The 19,923-nt window shown below is 45.7% G+C and overlaps 1 pseudogene; it reads right to left on the bottom strand.

Annotated features, from left to right (window-relative positions):
• Positions 1-242: 242 nt before the first annotated feature.
• LOC148220366 (amyloid-beta A4 precursor protein-binding family A member 1-like) lies at positions 243-19,701 on the bottom strand (annotated as a pseudogene).
• Positions 19,702-19,923: the final 222 nt, after the last annotated feature.

Here is a 19,923-nt window from a genome sequence, read left to right as displayed (position 1 = left end):
TCAATAAATCAATACTCTCTAGCCTGTTAAATGTGTTATGGCCAAAGAGTAAGGAATGCAATCACAAATGGTCTTAGATATAGCATGTTATGCATTCAGTCAGACAGGGAGGCAAGCACAAAGGGGAAATGTCAAACCAGTTTTTTCTTCTTGTTGTTGTTTTGGTACAAGAGAGGAGATTACATATGTACAAAGACATAAAGAAAATAGAAAGGCATAAGCAATACAGACAAGATGCTGTCTTAAAAAGATTGTACTACCTCTTTATTAGTGGAGGTCTGTGCTGTACTGCAGACATCCTGATGATGTTGCCTACTTGGTTCAGCACCCCAGGGTGAAGAGCAATCAGGAGATAGAGACCAGACATGGTAAGAAAATAAAATTACATAATTTGAGTGACCAATGTAGAAATATCTCTCTTTTTGGCAGTGGGAATAAGAAATGAGGAAAACAGCAAAACATGACAAACACTTCCTGAAGTGTTATAGCCCTTTCTTCTTATTGCAATGATCATATGCAGTCTATTGGGATGTTGAGACTTCTCTAAACAGCTTAATTGTCACAGAAAACCTTTTTTCTTTGTCTATTCAATGAAGCACATTGAAAAATTAATAGCTGCCCTCAGTGGTACAGAACTGTGGTGTTTTGACCTCCCCAGCTGCCACACACCCACCCAGATGCTCTCTCACTCCCCCACCTCAACAGGGAGAGAAGATGGAAAAGCTCATGTATAAAGACAGGAATACCACTTACCAATTATTGTCATAGGCAAAACAGACTTGACTGGAGGAAAATTCCTTTAATTTTTGCCAATTAAAATAGGTTTTGGTAATTGAGAAACAAAGACAAATTTAAACAACCCCTTTTTTCCCAGGTTCAACTTTACTCTTCTATTTCCCCACACCCCAGTCAACACAGAGGTGATGGGAAATGGGAGATATATGTCAGTCCATAACAGTTCCTGTCTGCCACTCCTTCCTCCTCACACTTTTCCCCTGCTCCAACACAGGTCCTCTCCACAAGCTGCATTTCCTGACAGAAGAAATCTGCTCTAGCATGGATTTTGCACAGGCTCAATTCCTTCAGGAAATATTCACCTGCTACAGTGTGGGGTCCTCCACAGGCCCCACTGTGGATATCTGCTCTGGTGTGGTCTCTTCCACAATCTGCAGGGAAATATCTGCTCTGGTGCCTGGAGAACCTGCTCCTGCTCCATCTTCTCTGACCTTGGTATTTATGCTACTGTTTCTCATGTCTTCTTTTTTTCCCCTCACTCCTCTGCTCATCATCTGGCATTTTTGTCATTTCTTAAATGTTTTCACTGAGGTGCCACCAACTTCACTGACTGGCTCAGCTTCAGCCTGCTGTGTGTTCATCAACAAGCTGTCTGGAACCAGCTGTGTCTGGTACAGGGCATTCCTATACCTCTTCCCACAGAGACCAGTGATGTAGACCCCCCCACTATCAAAACCTTAACTAACTCTTAATGGAGAAACCAACTTTCAGACTATTTCTCCCACTTATTCACTATCATAAAGAATGTTTTTCTATGTTCTAACTATAAAACCTCTATGAGATATTGTTTACTTGCAAAAGACATATTAGAAAAATAAAGCAAACAGCAGAGAAAACCAGTATAATGAATTTTCCATCTCTATGTGATCCACCTGCAAATACCTAGGTAAACTGCTAAGAAATACTATCATACTAATAGGAGACTTCTGTGAAATGCTGCCAATATTAAAGAGCTATAACAAGGTATCTAAAGTCAAGAGTAGTAAATACTTTAGAACAAATATGATACAAAAATACATCATGTAAAAGATTGTAAAGCTTGACCTAACAAGTATTTGAAAACCAGTTCTTTAGGAGATGTGGCAATGCAGGTGTCACAGGCTGAACCTTTGGAGGAAGCTTTAGTATTCAGCTATGCACACTGTTGGAGTTTTTTAACCCAGCAGCCCTGGAATTCTATAGTCTCCTTCAACATAGGAATCTTGGTCCTTGCTTTATCAGATCAGTACAGTTTGTTGCTAATAGCAAAACAGTAAAATGTTATCCTTTTAGTTTCATAAGCAACTATTACATCCCTTCTCTAAGCAAGCTAGTGTTATAACACTGTAATATGATTATATTGCTACTTTGAAATGTCAGCAGCAATATCCCAGAAGCAAATTCTTGGCTGCATTCCCACCACAGCTTAAATCTTGTACTATATCAAATATTATGTTATGTAATCTAATTTCTGCTACTTTTTCTTTACAAACACATGACAAAAAAATCCACCCCTCCTTTTCCTAATTTCTTGAAAAGGACTATCTTGTATGCTTAGTAAAAAGAAATTCCAGAATCACATTCAACTAACAGAGGTTACCAAGGAATCAGAAGGCTCATAGGTTTTGTCTACTATCAAGACTTCATCTCTGTTGCTGGATGCTAGATATTAAGGATGGGAGTGAAGTGACATTCTGTTCCCACAAGTCACCAGAGACCACAGTGCCGCCTTCTTCAACATGCTGTCTGTTCACTGTTAAAGCTCTTTGTCTGGTAGTCCTTGGACGTCAGTGTAATGGGGACTTAGTATTTCTTCTTGCAAAGTCTCAAATAATACTCTATTTCTTGGTCCCCCTCTCTAATGCACCATGGCCTTCTGACTTCCTCCTGCAGCTCCTCCACCTGCTTCCTGAGTGACTCCACCTGAACACACCTTACACAAGTAGAGCTTGCACCCTCCTCTACCCAGGAGGTAGGGGATGCAGTCTTTACAGATCTTCATCTGGACAGCAGCTTCAGTAATAGGAAGCTCTGTCTAGGTGGCTGCCTCCAGTTATTCCAGGCTAGCCTGGCTAGGTAGCAGATAGATACCTGTCTGCTGCAGAGCACAGCCCTTGCCTGGTCTCTACCACCAAGTTTCTGACAACCTCAAAGCACTGCATAATAAGCTCTTCTAATTCCCTGGAGACCTCAATCTGCTGGGTAGGCTTGCACAGTCACCAGCTAGCTGAGGTAAACATCAGGGCTGCAGCCTAAGCCAGAAGGTTAGCAGAGAAGGCAGCAGCTTGATAATCGGCAGTGTGCAGCCCTTCCCACCTGTGGCTTTGACCCTTTGAGTCTTCACCCTTTCATCCGGACTAGCTCAGCTGTTAGGGTGACGCCTCAGGATCCGCCACATGAACGTAAATAAAAGATAACAAAAGAGGCTCTTTCCCCCTGGGGAGGTTGCAGGGTTTATTTCTTGTGGTTCCCCAGGAGCGACAGGAGATAAAAAGAGAAAAAGAGAGAGAAAGAGAGGGTGAAAGAGAGAGGGAAAGAGGGCAAGAGAAAGAGGGAGAGGTCAGGGGGCACAGGTCTTTTCTAGGGTCTGAAAGGGGGGGGGCTGGAAGAAATTGGATCTTGGCCAGCTAGGTATGGCCAGGAGGGGAGAGGGACCAGACCACAGGACATTGCAGGGGTCACAGAATCTACCATTTCCGATACATCTAGCGAGATACAACATCTCCCCATTTTTTGTTTAACAAAGTTGAAAGAAGGATATTAGGTTCATCTTGATTCAAATTATGATTTTCCCCACCACTTGCAGTTGGTGGGAGGGTTAGATTGTTCCAAGTTTTTCATTTCTATGTGATTGACTACTGAGGTAGAAGGAATGAGACTATTAATAGCCTCGAAAACCAAGTGACGTAGGATCCCGAAGGCCATTATTACAAGGAAAAGAATAATAAAAATTAACATAATTGTCTTAACTATAGATGTCCACCCCCCTGTGAGTCCCCAGCCTTTGAACAGTCCATTGAACCAATTTTCAGATTCTTGCTTCACTTGTCTGATCAGGTTGTTCATGTTTCTGAGGGTAGCATGGATGTTAGGAGCTCTCGAGATCAGGTTCATGCAGCAAAGTCCTTCAAATTCCTGGCACTCATGTCCATGCAGCAGTAGGAGAAAATCTATAGCAGCACGATTTTGGTGTGTGGCCTGCCTGGTAATTTCCTCGTCTTCTAGGAGGGAGCTGATTGCGGTGGATGTTAAGTTTGCTTGTTTGACTACCCAACACTCTAGGTGGCCCAATTCACCCAGAGCTTTAGCTGCTGCAACCCACGGAAGAAACAGGGATGCAGCAATTCTTTTTGACTTGGCCCAACGGAAAATTTCAGAATCACAGTTTGGGTCCATATTGTCTGCACTTCTCTTTTGGATTTAATTACCCGATTTGTTTTTGTGCGTCCAATCGTTAATTAAGGTTTCGTTGGGTACCAACAGGGACAATCGACCGGAGGTGCATGGCATTCCTAAGAGCTGAGAAGGGATCCCTGCCCATGCCCGATCTCCACAAATCAAGAACAATCCCTTTGGGAGGCTTTTGAGGCTTGAATGAGTTGGGATGTAAGCTGCAAAATGGCTTATCATATTGCACCACCTTTTGGCAGTGAATTCCTCACGATATTGCATTATGTTGTGGAATTCTTTTATGCTAGAAGGTTTTGGGAAGATCCTAAAGTGAATGCAATATTGTGCTGGGTAGGAACCCAACAGCTCTAATTCTTGGGGTTCCTGAGCTGCTTTGGGCAAACTTGGCAGCAACTCCTCTATGGGGTTCTTACTCATTACAGCTTGCTGCCTACGATTTTTGTGTGATGAAATGGTGTGTGACTCAGGAAGTTCATTGGACATTTGTGTTTCAAATCTGGCTGAATATTCTCCAGCCTTCAATGGGATTCCTACCAGGCAGGTGGACATAGGGTTTGCTGTTGCTGCTGTGGACAGACATATGTTTTCCTGTTGGAGCGCCTGTGCCAGGGTCACCCAAATGTTCTGACGTGGTTGAGGGACGATCCATGCAGCTGCCAGATTGTTCAGTGTTAACAGGCAGACAGCCTGGATGGGGTTCATCACAGGACTGAGAGAAGGGAAGCTTTACTCTAAAAGGAAAGGCAAACATTAAAAAACCTGTTAAAAGTCTCTATCTGCCAGAATGTCATCCTCTATGAGGATTTCCTTTCCTTTTTGAAGCCACAGCCACCTGCTCCTCATTCCCCTCAGTTGGAGCAGGATGTTTGGGGACATACGGTTTCACCCACTTTTGGGGAATCCACCGAGGGCCTGAGGGAGTGGATACGCACACATAGCCACGTCCCCAGGTAACGAGCTCATAGGGACCTTTGATTTCCCAGGTTTCTGGGTCCCTAATCAAGACTGGAGGATGTTGGGATAACTTGAACTGTTTACCACTGTTAAAGCGACGTACCACAAGTGGACTCATGTTCTCAAATGAACAATTCAGGAAATTGATAGTAAACATGGCTTTGCAGAGCTTCTGCTGTGGAGACATCCACACTGTTGAACTGCTCTGTTTAGCCAAAACCTGCTTGAGCGTCTGATTGGCACACTCAACTACACCTTGGCCTGTGGGGAGTGGGAGGTGCCAGTTTTATGTTCCACTCCCCACTGCTGGACGAATTCCAGGAACTCCTTGGACTTATACGCTGCGCCCTTATCAGTTTTGATTTCCTTAGGGATCCCCAATACTGAAAAGGCTTGCAATAGATGCTGTTTTGCGTGCATTGCCCTTTCTCCTGCATGGGCAGAGGCATAGACTGCGCCTGAATATGTGTCAATGCTTACATGCACGTATTTGAGGCGACCAAAATTAGGAACGTGTGTGATGTCAGTCTGCCATACCTCACAACTGCCAAGGCCTCGGGGGTTAACCCCCACGCCCATTGATGGCATGGTCTGGAGCTGACAATTGGGACAGGTGGCCACAATGGCTCGAGCCTGACTCCGTGTTAGCTGGAACTGATGCATCAGACCTAGCACATTCTGATGATACTGCTGGTGGCTCAGCTTTGCCTGTTGGAAGATGTCAGGGAGGCGTTCTTGTTCTGCTGGGGTTGCTTGTGAGTCTGCCTGATGGTTCCCTTCTGCAATTTCACCTGGCAAATCTGTGTGTGACCTCACATGCATCACATAGAACAGGTGTTCTCTATGAGAAATCAAATAAATTAGTTTGGAAAGCAACCTGAAAAGCTGCTCATTCTCGATGTCTCTGAGCACTGCCTGCTCCGCCCTGGACACTAGCCCTGCTACATAGGCTGAGTCTGTTACCAAGTTGATTGGCTCCGAGAACTTCTCAAAGGCTATTACCACTGCTGCCAGTTCAGCTACCTGGGGTCATCCCTCCACAAACTCAACATCAGCTTCCCAATGCTGGGTCTGGGGATTTCTCCAAGTCATCACCGACTTGTGGGACACCCTGGATGCATCCGTGAACATTGTGAGAGCTTTGAGTGATCTCCGACTCCTCTTCTCACAACCAATGATGTGGAATTCCTCATTAAACAGCTTGTGAGACAGGGCATGGACTGATATTTGTCCTCTAGCTGTCCAGGGATAATTGGAGCGTGGCATTGCTCTGGAGCAAATGCTCAAACATCTCTTTAGTCAATCTCTCAGGAGAGTTCCTCCCCTCCTCAGACAGTTTAACTGGGAGGTGAATACATGTGAAGTCACAACCAGACAGTTCATACAGTCTCATCCTTGCTTTCCGAATCAGCTGAGCTATCAGGTCTGGTGGCTTAGTGATGGTTTTGGATCTTTGGTGGGAGAGGAAGACCCACTCTATGATTAAGAGTGACTCTCTCTGCCCCTCGATCCATGGGAATATCAACCCTTGGAAGTGTGGCAGTTTTCCTAGGACAATGAATTTGAAGGGCAGCTTGGGCTGGTAACGGTGAGCTTGCCTCTCTCCTAAAGCCTTCTGTACCTTTTCGATTGCAGCCTTTGCTTCTGGGGTCAGTTCCCTGGGAGAAAGCAGCTCTCTCTCCCCCTTCAATAAATTGAAGAGAGGTTCTAGGTCCTCATTAGTGAGGCCTAGCCAGGGCCTGACCCAATTCAAAGACCCACACAAGGAATGGAGATATGCTAAGGTTTTTGGATTACAATTAATTTCCAATTTCTGCGGAACAATGGTCCGTGCAGTAATTTCCAAGCCCAGGTACTTCCAAGGTGGCATCCTTTGGACTTTGTCCTCCTGCAATTCAAATCCAGCAGAGGTTAAAACTTTAACCACTAGGTCAAGTGTGTCTTGGAGTAGAGAATTATCGGGAGCACACACAAGTACATCATCCATGTAATGCAAGATGATGGCTTCCCTTCTCTGAGCACACACCTGGGACAGCAATGAGGCCACATACCACTGGTAGATGGAGGGACTACATTTCATTCCCTGCGGAAGAACTTTCCAGTGGTAGCGCTTCGTTGGGGCTTCTTGATTGATGGTAGGAACCGAGACGGAAAACCGTGGGGCATCCTCTGGGTGTAGGGGAATGTGGAAGAAACAGTCCTTGAGGTCTAGAACAGCCAATTGCCAATCTCTGGGAAGCATCGTTGGAGAAGGCATCCCAGGTTGGAGTGACCCCATGTCCTCAATCACTTTGTTTACTTCCCAGAAGTCGTGGAGCAGCCTCCACTTGTCCTTTCTTGGCTTCTTTATTACAAAGACGGGAAAATTCCACGGACTTGTGGTATCCTCTATGTAGCCTTTAGCCAATTGTTCCTCCACAAGCTCTTCAAGCACCTTGAGCTTTTCCTTACTCATCGGCCACTGTGCTACCCACTTTGGGGTATCATCTAGCCATTTCAATTTTTGGGTAGGGCACTCTACAGTGGCCACCTCTAAAAATCCTGAGGAGTCTTAGGAATAATCAATTTTACCCCCCACTGGGACATGGTGTCTCTCCCCCATAGAGGGCATTTATAGTCTGTAACAAATGGATGGATGCTAGCCAATTTTTCATCCGGCCCTTCAATTTGCACAATGCTTTCTGATATTTTTGCCAATTTGACTCCTCCTACACCCTGGATTCTGCCTGCCACAGGCTGAAGTTTCCAATGTGACGGCCACATCCTCTGGGTATGATAGTCACATCGGCACCTGTGTCCAGTACCCCCTCCACATGGAGGTGGTCTGATCCACGGGTTAGGTTGCATGCCAGAGAAGGTTTGTCCTCACCCACCACTTCTGCCCAGTAGACTTCAGGTGATTTTCCATCTACTGGGACCTCCGCTGGAACAGGAATGGCCTGGGCAAGGATTTGTCCCTCAACCAGGTAATATGGTGGTAGAGGACATCGTGCCAGGAGAATGAGGCCAGTTATGCTTCCCTTGATGGTCATGGGAACCACCTCAATCTCTAGGGGTGTGTGTGCTGTGTCACCGACAACAAAGTACTCACTGTCCTGTTTCATGTGGTTTAATGTCACGTCCTGTGTGCTGTTAGGTAAGTCCACTGTAATGACTGTCCAATCAGGTGACCTGAAATGAAAACCTCTGGTAGTCACAAGCCTAAAACGGCCTAGTGGCTTCCAAACCTTGTTAATTGAACATTTGACATTTTTTTTGTCCTGCATCCCCACACCCTCTGTTTCATCCTCCCCCTTTTTTTTTTTAAGAGAGAATCCTTTGTGAGTGTGGAGCCCGCAGTATTTATAGCCGAGCGCACTATTGTGTTAATGGTGGGTATGCGCTGTAAAGCTAGTTTTTTTGTTTGTTGGTCTTCTTCTGTTTCTGGTTGTGTGGACAGTCTCTGGCGAAGTGTCCTGGCTGCTTGCACTGGAATCAGATGATGTGCTGCAGCTGCTCTGGTGACATTGGTTGCTTCTTGGCTTCTGGTGTTACAGCTGCCATGGTCTTTGGGTGTGCCAGTCCTGGATTTCTCTCGTGTCCACTGAGCAGTTCTGCTTTCCTGGTGCAGGCTTCTATCATCTGTGCTAAGCTAGGCGCTGGTTCGAGGGGAAGGCTAAGGATAACCCTGCGGCAGGTTTCATTAGCATTCCTCTGAGCCATCTCTAATTAATTCGGCTTGTACCACTGGATCAGACACCTGTCTTTCCACTTGCGCATGAAGGAGGTCCACAAACTGTAAGAAATTCTCAGAAGCAAACTGTTTAATGTTAACATAACTACCCTTGGTATCTAGTGTTGGTAATTGATTAAAAGCCTTTTCTGCAACATTGCATATTTTATCCAGGACAGACTTGGATAGTACTCTGGTTTGGCAATGCCAATTCTTTTCGGCACATAGGTGTTCATATGTTATGTCATTATTATCAGCATCTTTTGCATCATCTGAGCTTTGTAAAAGCTCTAGTAAAAGCACTTTCAAAGATCTTTTCCACAGGCTTTCCCATAGATCATATTCTGAGGGAGTTAACAGACATCAGAAAAGCTCCATGATATCATATGGAACCAGTTCGTTTGAGCTAAATGTGGCTCTCATCATGCCTTTAAAGATTTCATTATTTCTGCCAAATTCTCTCTGTGCCTTACAAATTTCCTTTTTATCTTGATAGGACAAAGGTTGATAACTTCTCCTACCGAGATAAACTACAGGAGCAACTGATGGTATATGTTCTTCTCCCAGGTGTTGACTTCCAGTACTGGGCACCCCCCCCCTCCCCCCCACCGGGCCCGGGAGGCTTCCCACCCCCCCCACCACGGGGACACCATCTGTCCCGCAGGGGCTGTGAGATGATCCCCCCCCACCCCCATCCCCACCGGCACTGAACCCAGCAGGAGCTCCACTGCCCCCCCTCCTCCCGCAGTAGCTTGGAGGTCAGGCATGTGAAACCGGAGCAGGGGTGTGGTGGTGGGATCCAGGGTTGCAACACGTGTGGGCGGGGTTGCAGGGTGCCATCATGCAGGGCAGGGTCTTGGAGGGGGGAGGGGGTGTAAGGGTCGGTCCGAAGTTCCCCTCGATTTTGCCTCCTGACCTTCGCAAGGAGACCTCGAGGACCCCCACCCAGGCTGACTCCGAACAATGGTTTCCTGGCCCGGCCAAGGTGGATGCTCATGACTGTGTGCTGGTGTATTGTGTTCACTGGACTGTGCTGTTGTGGCACCAACCAGAGGCTGTGTTGTATCAACTGAGGACTACTTGACTGTACCTGTCTTCTGCAGCACCACACAATGGTCCATAAATCTTCTCACCTCTTGGCCGGAGGCCACTTGCTTTGGAGAAGGACTATAAAAGAGCGACCCTCAGGAAAAGACCCTTTGAGATCTCTCCACTGATGAAGACCCCCTGGAGAAGACCCCTGAGATCTCCCCACGGACGAAGACTCGTCTATCGGATGACCCATGAGGACGCCCGTCTCGTCTGTTGGTAGCTATTTTGCCATCTGTTGGAGGTTGAATTATTCCCTTTTCTTTCAGTGGAATTTTCTCCCATTGTTATGCTAAGTAATTGTGGCTACACCTTGAAACGACAGATAATGTTCTCTCGTAGGGGGGTGGCTGGAGGGGGAGGGGGGGAACCAGAAAAGGAAAGGTGGGATGGGGGTCTCGCCTTTGCTTTGCTCGTGGAGTGGGAAGACAGCCTGGGCTATGCTCTGGCATCTCCCCTGCCATCCCAGCACTGAGATCCACGCTCCCTGCCTTTGGACATCGCTCTGCTGCTCTCCCATCTCACCCTACTATCTCCGGACACTCTGCTGACCACCACGACCGACACCGTGAGGGGGAGTCACTTCCCCCATCCCCTCTCACTCCTGGGCCTCCGCCGCCATCACTCCAGCCCTCTTCAACTGCGCGGGACCTGCCCTGCCCCCACAGCACCAGTAACAGCACAGGGAGACGGCCTGCGGCCAAAAGGGACTGGAGCGGAGCTATACTGTTCTGTTCTGTTGCCAATTTTTATACCTGTTTTTTTTTTTTCTCTGCCTTGTTGGATATCAGTAAAGAACTGTTACCCTTATCCCCAAACCTCCTGCCTGAAGGCTTCTGAATTGGACCTAAAATAATTAACAGGGAGGGGGTTGCATTCCGCATCTCAGGAAAGGGGCTTTTGCCTTTCCTTAGCAGATACCTGTCTTTCAAACCGAGACACCATCCCTTCCTTTCCTTCTCCTTTCCCTATACTTTGTTTCCTATACCTCTCCCCTTTACCGTAACTGAGTTGTTGGCATTTGATGAAATGCATTGCTGTTGTTGAATAAACTGATTTTTTTTGCTGTTGAATAAACTGATTTTGTCCCCTGCATTTTGCCTGTTTGCACCTTTAAGATCAAAAGAACCATCACGACCCCCGCTCTGCATTAATAGCGGATCGTGACAGGGGGCAAGGCAGCCGAGGGCAGGGATGGGTTATGGGAGGGGACAGGCTTAGGGGCAGGGACCAGAGGGTAAAGGGGGTTGTGGGATGAATGAGGAAACACATGGCTGCCGCCATATGGGGCCCCCCGCCGTCGGTCTACCGCATGGCTAAAGCTATCTTGGACCTTGACCCCGACCCCTTCAGGCTTAGCCATGCGGCCGTTGCCCTGAAGGGAAGGGAGGTCAGTTGTATAGCTTTCTGAACACTGCTCCGAAGGAAAATCATTGGGTGGGAAGGGTACAAGGAAGGAGACCTGGCAATTTTCGAAAAATCATCAGAACCGGGATACTGGGGAGGACTCGGGGACCCAGCGCAGCTACAGCTGTGCTGGGTGCCCTGCGGTTCCCGGGGAGACCCGTGCATCCCCTCCAGCTGCAGGTTATAGGGTTTTGGGGAAAGGGAAGGTGAATCTGAACTGTTTCGCTGTTGCTGCCTGTTGTTTTCTGTCTGAATTAAAGTTTCCGAATTTGTAAGAATATCGGGAGGAATAGAGAGGCTGTTTTATCTCCATTTTCCACTTTTAAAGTTAACAAATCCCCTATTTCATCCCAAAATGAAATCGAATTTATATCTTGCAATTCAAGGTCTGATTTTTCAACAGACAGACAGCTTGCAAAATGGGTTAATCTTTTCTTAGATATTAAAACATTTCGAGAACTTAATATTTCCCTGAGTTGGGATCTTATACCCTTTTGTAGGGTAGATTGCTGTAAGCCCATGATGTTTAACAATTTGCCACTATATCTACCCCACTACAGTTAAAACACAGGAAAAGAGTTAGTTGTTAAACTGTGCCAGGTACAGCACGGTTTTCAGGCTTTACTGGCTGCGGAGCTGATGTTAATTCCGCCGTTTTTGTCGGTAAAACCCATGTGGCGCCAGCGCCACTTTAGGGACCGATCCAGCAGAGCCGAGCCGCAAAAAGCTGCAAAAACCGCAAAAGCCGTAAAAAGCCTCAAAACCCCCCGTGCCACCACTTTGAAACCAATCAAAGCTGCCTGCCTGCCGCGCCGAGCTTGAGGTGGCCGCGTCCAGCCCACCCCGCGCGCTGCACCAATCGTGTGCCTGCCGGGACACCGAGCCGAGCGCGCTGCACACACTCCCGCACCACCGCCTCTCCCGACATCGTCGCCGTGCTGGCCAAATGCCAGCGGTGTGACCCCCCTGCGGAGCTCTGGGAACCCACCCTGCCGCAAAAGGAGGCTTACACACACCCTTTATTTTGCAGGCATAGACTTCTGTGTAACTGTAGTGGGTGTCCGTACAGAAACGACCTGCCTGGGCTCCTGATATGCTCCCGGTTTTTCCTTAAAGTCTTCGAATTGCACAAAATGCAGCTCAAAGAAATTCAAGGTAGTTGATCAGCTCAAAGGTTTCTGGAATCTCGAAAATGGGAGTCACAGCTGGTCGTGGGGTTCTCTGTAGAGACCAACCACGTGAGTGTCAACTGTGGCTTTGACCCTTTGAGTCTTCACCCTTTCGTCCGGACTAGCTCAGCTGTTAGTGTGAAGCCTCAGGATCCGCCACATGAACGTAAATAAAAGATAACAAAAGAGGCTCTTTCCCCCTGGGGAGGTTGCAGGGTTTATTTCTTGTGGTTCCCCAGGAGCGACAGGAGATAAAAAGAGAAAAAGAGAGAGAAAGAGAAAGAGAGGGCGAAAGAGAGAGGGAAAGAGGGCAAGAGGGAGAGAAATAGGGAGAGGTCAGGGGGCACAGGTCTTTTCTAGGGTCTGAAAGGGGGGGGGCTGGAAGAAATTGGATCTTGGCCAGCTAGGTATGGCCAGGAGGGGAGAGGGACCAGACCACAGGACATTGCAGGGGTCACGGAATCTACCATTTCCGATACATCTAGGGAGATGCAACACCCACCCACCTTGCCATGCAAGTTGCTGACACCATGCCCAAAAGACACAAGGGCGCTCCCTAGGTGCCGGTTATATGCATTTTTAACTGTCTGTGGGAATAGCCAACATCGCCCAACTTTCCTCCACCCCTCTGCAAAAACTGTTGCCTGCTGGCCAGTTTCTTCCCCACAGAAAGTCCAAGTTTGTTGGAGGCCCAGATACCCACTCAGATACTGCCATCCCCGGGTTCTTTGCAAGCCTTGAATTTCTCTCAGCATGCAACAATGAGACTGCAACAATGTTGTCTCTAGCATCAGCCTACTGTGGTTTGAAATGGGGGGAAAAATGACTGAAATCTCTAGGAAGGCACATAAGTATTGGAACATAGTTACTATTATGGGTTTCTGATGAGTTTCTGTGGTGAAAAATTTGTCAGGAAACTACTAGCATGCTTTTCCACAGTTGAAACACTATGCTTCTAAATGTGTTCTTACTTGCAGAATACTAGTTAATTGGTTTGAACATAGCTGGAAGAGCATAGATATGTCTCATGTTTAAACTGAATGTAATAAATTTTTCATCATCAGAATTCCCTTTGATGCAGAAGACACCAGAGTGTTTTGGATAATACTGATGGGACCCTAGTGTCAGGGACCAATAAGGGCCAGCTGCTCCACAAGTGAAGATGAGGCAGAAATGGAGCACAAGAATAAGGCAAGCGGGAGCAGTGGCCTCAGACCTCACCAACAAGGAGCTAGGATGTAGAGCAGCAAGTCTGGGTCAAGATCAGGACCAGAGGCAGTGGTCAGGGTCAGAGACAGTCCAGTGATTACCCAGCAAGTCCATAGTGATGAGACAGGTCCGTGTCCAAGTCAAGAAGCCAACCCAGCAGGTCCAGGTCACAGTCACAATCACAGAGATCCACCAGGCACAGACATAGCTGCTACCCAGTTATGATGTAGCACAGGCATGGCCCAGTGGTAATGCCTCAGATAAAAAGCAACTCCCAGGGGAAAGTAGTGTAGGCCCTGACTTCTAACTTTCTTCACAGTAGCTCTCAGTGGTGAAGGAGCTAATCTTGGACTCAGTGTCTTGGGTTACAATGTAAAGATGTGCCCAAAAGTATGTATTCTATCACCATCTGTTGAAACCAGGTGGGGCAGTGATCCTTATCTCCATGGGAGATATCCTCTGCTAATGGGGCATCTGTTAAAAACCAGGTAGGGCAGTGTTCTTTATCTTTTCCACTACCCATCCTTCCTCCAGAAGGATATCTTCTGTTAATGGGCCATTGAGTCCCACTGCATGACTGATAAAATTACATAATCCCATTGGGAGATGCTCCACCCGGGGGAGGAGCCAAACATTTCCCACCTAGATAAAAACTGAGATTTGGAACACCAATGCAGCCCTTACCCACTGGTTTCCAGAGGACAAGAGCTACCAGACCTTTCTACAGGATCACTACTTCAACAACACCACTTCATCTGGATTGCTACCACCACCCTAACTAGCAGAGTGTCAGGTTGTATTTCTAACTTTGTCAGAGGTTTTCTTTTGTACTATTGCACGTGTTTTATTTTTTCCCTTTTTTCCTATTAAATTGTATTTCTGACTTGGAGTGTCTCACTGGTTTTGCTTTCAAACCATTACACTAACCCAGATAAATTCCCAGAGTAGAGGGAATATGCTTCAGGCCCCGACACTTACAAAAATTGTATTTAAAAAGTGAATTGATATTGATTTTAAAAAGTAAAACCCCAAACAAATAAAAACAAACTTCTAACATGCCATGTTCTTCCAAACAAACAGGTCACCAAAATGTTCCACAACAGAGTGATGTACATGTTTATAGTACAGTCATCCTGGAAATAACTGAGACGATTCACATTAGGGATGACTGGCCCACCAAATTTAGCCTGTTGTTCCCTTTCATATCAGGTATAAATTTTAACACAGTTACAAGTTTTCTATGAACTTACTTTATTGTGAATTTTTGAAATCCTCATAAATTTAATAGTGAAGATTGCCTCCACAGAGCAGCAATGAGAACTGGAATGACAGGCTGTGAACCTATTGTTATGCAAATTAGTATTGATGCCAAGTACAGAATTAATAGAAGTAAATCTAAGACTGTAAACCTGAATAGTGGACTTTAACACTCAGGTAGAGGAAGAGATTACAACAGTAATATGTCACAAGTACTCAGTGAGCCAACTAGGAAAGATGTCCTTCTAGACTTCTTATTTATGAATAGAGAAGGACTGGGGGAAATGCAATGGTAGGAGGAGGTCTTGGCCACAGTGATCACAAAATGATTGAGTTTAAAATTTTTGGTGTAATGAGAAGAAAGGTCAGCAGAGTTACTATCCTGGATTTCGAGAGCAAACTTTAGGCTACTCAGGGAGTTACTTAGCAGAGTACACTGGGAATCTGAGGGCTTATGAGTCCACGAGTGATGGCCAGTCTTTAAAAACCACCTTTAAGAAGCACAAGAGCAGGCAATTCCACTGTAAGTCAAGCATGAGGGGCAGAAGACCAGCTTGGCTGAACAGGGAACTCCTTTTAGAGCTGAAGAGGAAAAAATAATTTTATGCTCTTTGGAGGCAATATTAGGTTTCGCAGGAAGATTACAGAGCCATGGCTCATATATGCAGGGAGAAGACAAAAAAGGTCAAAGCTCAACTAGAATTGAAACTGACTAGAGTTGAGTCAGACAAAAAGAAAGGCTTTTTAAAACATGTTAAGAGGAGCTCTAAAGAATACATTGGACTGATACTTGTTGAAGATGGTCACCTGACTAATAGGGATGAAGAAAGGAAGAGGCGTTCAATGCTTTAATAATACTGATAGACCTTGGGCTGCCCGGCCCTCTGAGTTGGAGGAGCACGACTGCAAGGACAGTGACTTTCCATTTGCAGACACTGAAATTATAAGGGACCAGTTGCATCAGCTGTATGATCATAAGTCCATGGGGCCTGATGGGATTCATCCAAAAGCACTGAGACTCTGGGAGGTGCCCCTTGACCGGAAGCTAGCCAACGTTATTCCAATTTACAGTTGGAGTGATTTGGGCTGCATCTATCCTGTTCTGGGGTGCTCCAAACACAGTAGAACCAACTGGGATCAAGACAGGTGATTGTCTTTATGTATTTATCTTTGATGTGGCCCCACCTTGAGTGCTGTGTGCAGTGCTAGGCCCCACCATTTAAGAAGAGTGTGAAGGTCCTTGAATTTCCCCCAGAGGAGGGCAACCAAAATAGCGAAAGGGCTGGAAAGCATGTCCTTTGAGGAGCAGCTGAGGACTGGTTTTGTCTACTTGGAGAAAAGGAGGCTGAGGGGCGACCTCGTGTCTCTCTGCAGCTTCCTGAGGAGAAGTGGAGAGGGAGGTGCTGAGCTTCCTGGGATCCAGTGATAGTGTTGGTGGGAATGTTTCAAAGCTTCATCATGGGAGGTTCAGATTGACATTAGGAAGTATTTCTTTACCAAGAGGATAGACAAACACTGGAATAGGCTTCCTAAAGAGGTGACTGATGCCCTAAGCCTGACAGTGTTTAAGAGGCATTTGGACAATGCCCTTAATAACATGCTTAAACTTTTGGTTAGCCCTAAAGTTGTCAGGGAGTTGGACTAGATGATCATTCTAGGTACCTTCCAGTAGCATAATATAATATAATATAATATAATATAATATAATATAATATAGGATTCATAACTAATCTCTAGAGACTGTAAGAAGATAAGGAGCCTTGTTGCATTTCCTAGATACATTGTAAATGGTACATTCCGTGACCCCTGCTGTGCCCTGTATCTTGGTCCCTCTCCCCTCCTGGCCACACAGAGCTGGCTGGGATCCAATTTCTCCCCCCCCCCCCCCCCCCTTCCAGACCCTAGAAAAGGTCAGTGGCCTCGCTCTCTTTTCTCTCTTTTTTCCCTCTTTTCTCCTTTTTCCCTTCCCTTTTTCACTCGCTACCCACGGGAAATAAACCTGTAACTTTATTAGGGGAAAGAGCCTCTTTTGATATCTTATTTACGTCCATGAGGCAAGGGCCCAGGGGAACTTCACCCTAGCACCTGAGCTAGACCGGAGGAAGGGTGAAAAACCCCATTTTGGGGCCAAGTAAAAGCCTCAGAGCCTGAATAATTTTAGATATGCATCTATGATATTACCTTTATAGGTAAACAATAGTAAATAATATTAAGTTTTTTATAGAAACCATTAGCATTATTATCTGACAGAAAATAAAGCTGACAAGTCCAGAATTAACAGGAACAGACAAGGCTCTACATGGTAAGGTAAATTATTTGGTAGTTATTCTAATTATCCAGTGGATGTTAGGGATAAGGACAGTAGAATGGAACAGCATTTTACTCACTTGGTAAGGATAGTGGAACAGAACATTTTACTCTTATCAAGGACAGTAGAACAGAACAGCACAGCCTTGAAGAAATAAATAAAAGCTGTAACTTAGGCAAACAGGAGTCATGCAAAATGCAAGCAGGATGCCAGTTCAGCTCTACAAGGCTGACAAAGTAGAAGTTATGTAAAACAATGATATTGCACTTACTTAAAAGTGGAGGTTGAAGAACAGCTTCCTATAAAGGACACCAGAAGACAGACCCCAAAGGACCATAAAAAGATTTCCAATAAGGAGTGTGACTATGTCAAATAAAGTCAAGGAAGTGTGGATAGCTAATGAATATGTAATCAGTGTGTATAATAAAACTCTGTTCACCCAACATTCATTGCACTCAAATGGAGGAAGGATCCCCTGAGTGATTAGTGCTACAATAGAGTGCCTGCTTTCTAACACTCAAAACTGTGTTAGAAAGTTTCTATACATCTAAATTTGGTATCATTAGGAACAAAAGAAAAATACTAGCACTCATTTCAGAAAAAAGTCAGTGGAGCTTTCTATGTCAAATTCATCTGTAGTACAACTTTAATGAAGTCAGAAGTGTTCCATAAAAGAAAATTTGGTGCACTGACAACATATATGTATAGTTCTTATGCATCTTTTAAGTGAAAATTTAAAATAGATACAGCTTTACATACTTTGCTGAGAAATAAAATGAGTCAGAAGAGTATAACCCTCTCCATTTCACTGTAATGTATATTACATGGTCCCTGTTCCTTTAATTGTAATGTGATCCTATAGACCTGTATACTTACATCTCCATCTAGTGGCCTCTGATTACCACAGTCCCTGGTTGGACTAATGTCCTGCCTCATCACCCAAATAGGTTCTTTTGGTTCATCGGGGGTAGAAGGAGAACGAACAGTCCTTGTCTTCACTTCTTCAATAGCTTCTTTAATATCTTTGATGGCCAGTGATATTGCATCCTTGTTTTCCTTTCTGCTCTGCTGTACTGACTTTCCTGAGTTGGCTGTGGCCCTAGAGCCAGCTGACAGTTGACCATTGCTTTTGTGCACCCTGCCAGAGAGACCATGAGCCTGCTCCAAGCTTTGCTCTGACTCCAGGATGTCTTCAGCAGCCTTCCCCAAGCTCTGAGAGCTCATACTCTGTTTCACCTCTGCCACAATCTGATCAATATCTTCCTCTTGTTCAGAGCTGTCCATTCTTGGATATGGAGCAAACTCTGCCTCTTTCTCTGGGTTGTCTGACTCTTCATCTGATTGTCCATCATAATGGTGAAGGCAGGCACCAAGAACTTCCTTGTGATAGTTGTCAGTTTCCTCCCTTTCCCACTCATGGAGCTGAAGGCCCTCCCTAACATCAAAGTCCAGCACATCCCCTATCTCCTCATACACGTGCTCCTGCTGCCTATAGTCAGCATAAGGCTCAGCATACCGCTCATCCTCTCCTTGGTGGAGGGGCTCATGAGTGTATATGTAACCTGAGTACACTGCATTCATGGTTTCCTCATGTCCAGTGGAGTGGAAATGGACATGTCCAGGCAGCATTTGATTATGAACAGCCTCAGCATGCTCTGCTTCAGCATGTTCTGTGTACTCCTCAGACTCAGGCCTGTACTGCACTGCATATGTATGTAGCCGTGGAAAGGGGTTTTAACCCTTTAAGTGCGGTGGAAATAAGATGCACAGCTACATGGTCGTCTTTCATGACAGGAAGAAAGAGACAAGTTTATTCAGAAACACACTTGGTTTTATAGTATGACTGCAACTCCAAGAATAGAGAAGAGATGATTGGTTCAGAGAAAATACACCCTATTCCCAGGGCCTGGTCACGTACCACAACAGGTGTTCTATCTTTGTTATTAATTCCTTTTTATTTTGACCAAATTATCACCCTGGGAGAAATTCTCCCTAGCTTTGAGCTGGACCAGCTTATCGGCTGGGAACAGAGCTGAAAAGCTCCAGCCTGGAATATTTTTCAGGCTGTAATTTTCTTACTTTGTCAATATGTGTCCCACATATGTACTCTCATCCTCATTCTTCTGCATTATATCTACATTATAGCCATCTTCTGCTGTGGCTATAACATCCCCTTCCACCATGTCCATGTGATTGTGGAAATCACTCTCAGTGCTGGCTGATCAAGCTAGCATCCTTTCCTCTTCCTGTCCAGATCATACCCCTTGGTTGCTGTTTCTGTGCCTTGAATAGCAGATAGACTGTCGTTCCTCTTCTACCTGTGAATGCTCCAAGTCAGCTTCCACTGATTCATTCCTATTTGCTAGCTCTTCATTCGTCTTCACCTCAGATGGTACAATCAAATGGTTCATGGAAAGTTCTGCTGTGTAGGCCGCTTATTCTATAGACATTTTGTCTACCAGGACTGGAAAGAAATTACAGAGTGGTGTTAATAAACCACCTCCAGAAACACCAAAGCCACAACCACAACCAAAACAAACAGTCAAACAAAAAGCCCCCCAATTTGGAATCAACAAACAACCCCAGAGTAGCAAAAGGCACCCTTGCTTTTCAAAAAAAGTTTTGGCTTCATC

This window comes from Sturnus vulgaris, chromosome W (genome assembly GCF_052056855.1).
Source record: "Sturnus vulgaris isolate bStuVul1 chromosome W, bStuVul1.hap1, whole genome shotgun sequence".
Taxonomy (NCBI): domain Eukaryota; kingdom Metazoa; phylum Chordata; class Aves; order Passeriformes; family Sturnidae; genus Sturnus; species Sturnus vulgaris.
The sequence above is the reverse complement of the archived record's forward strand: the minus strand, read 5'-3'. Positions and strand labels throughout refer to the sequence as shown.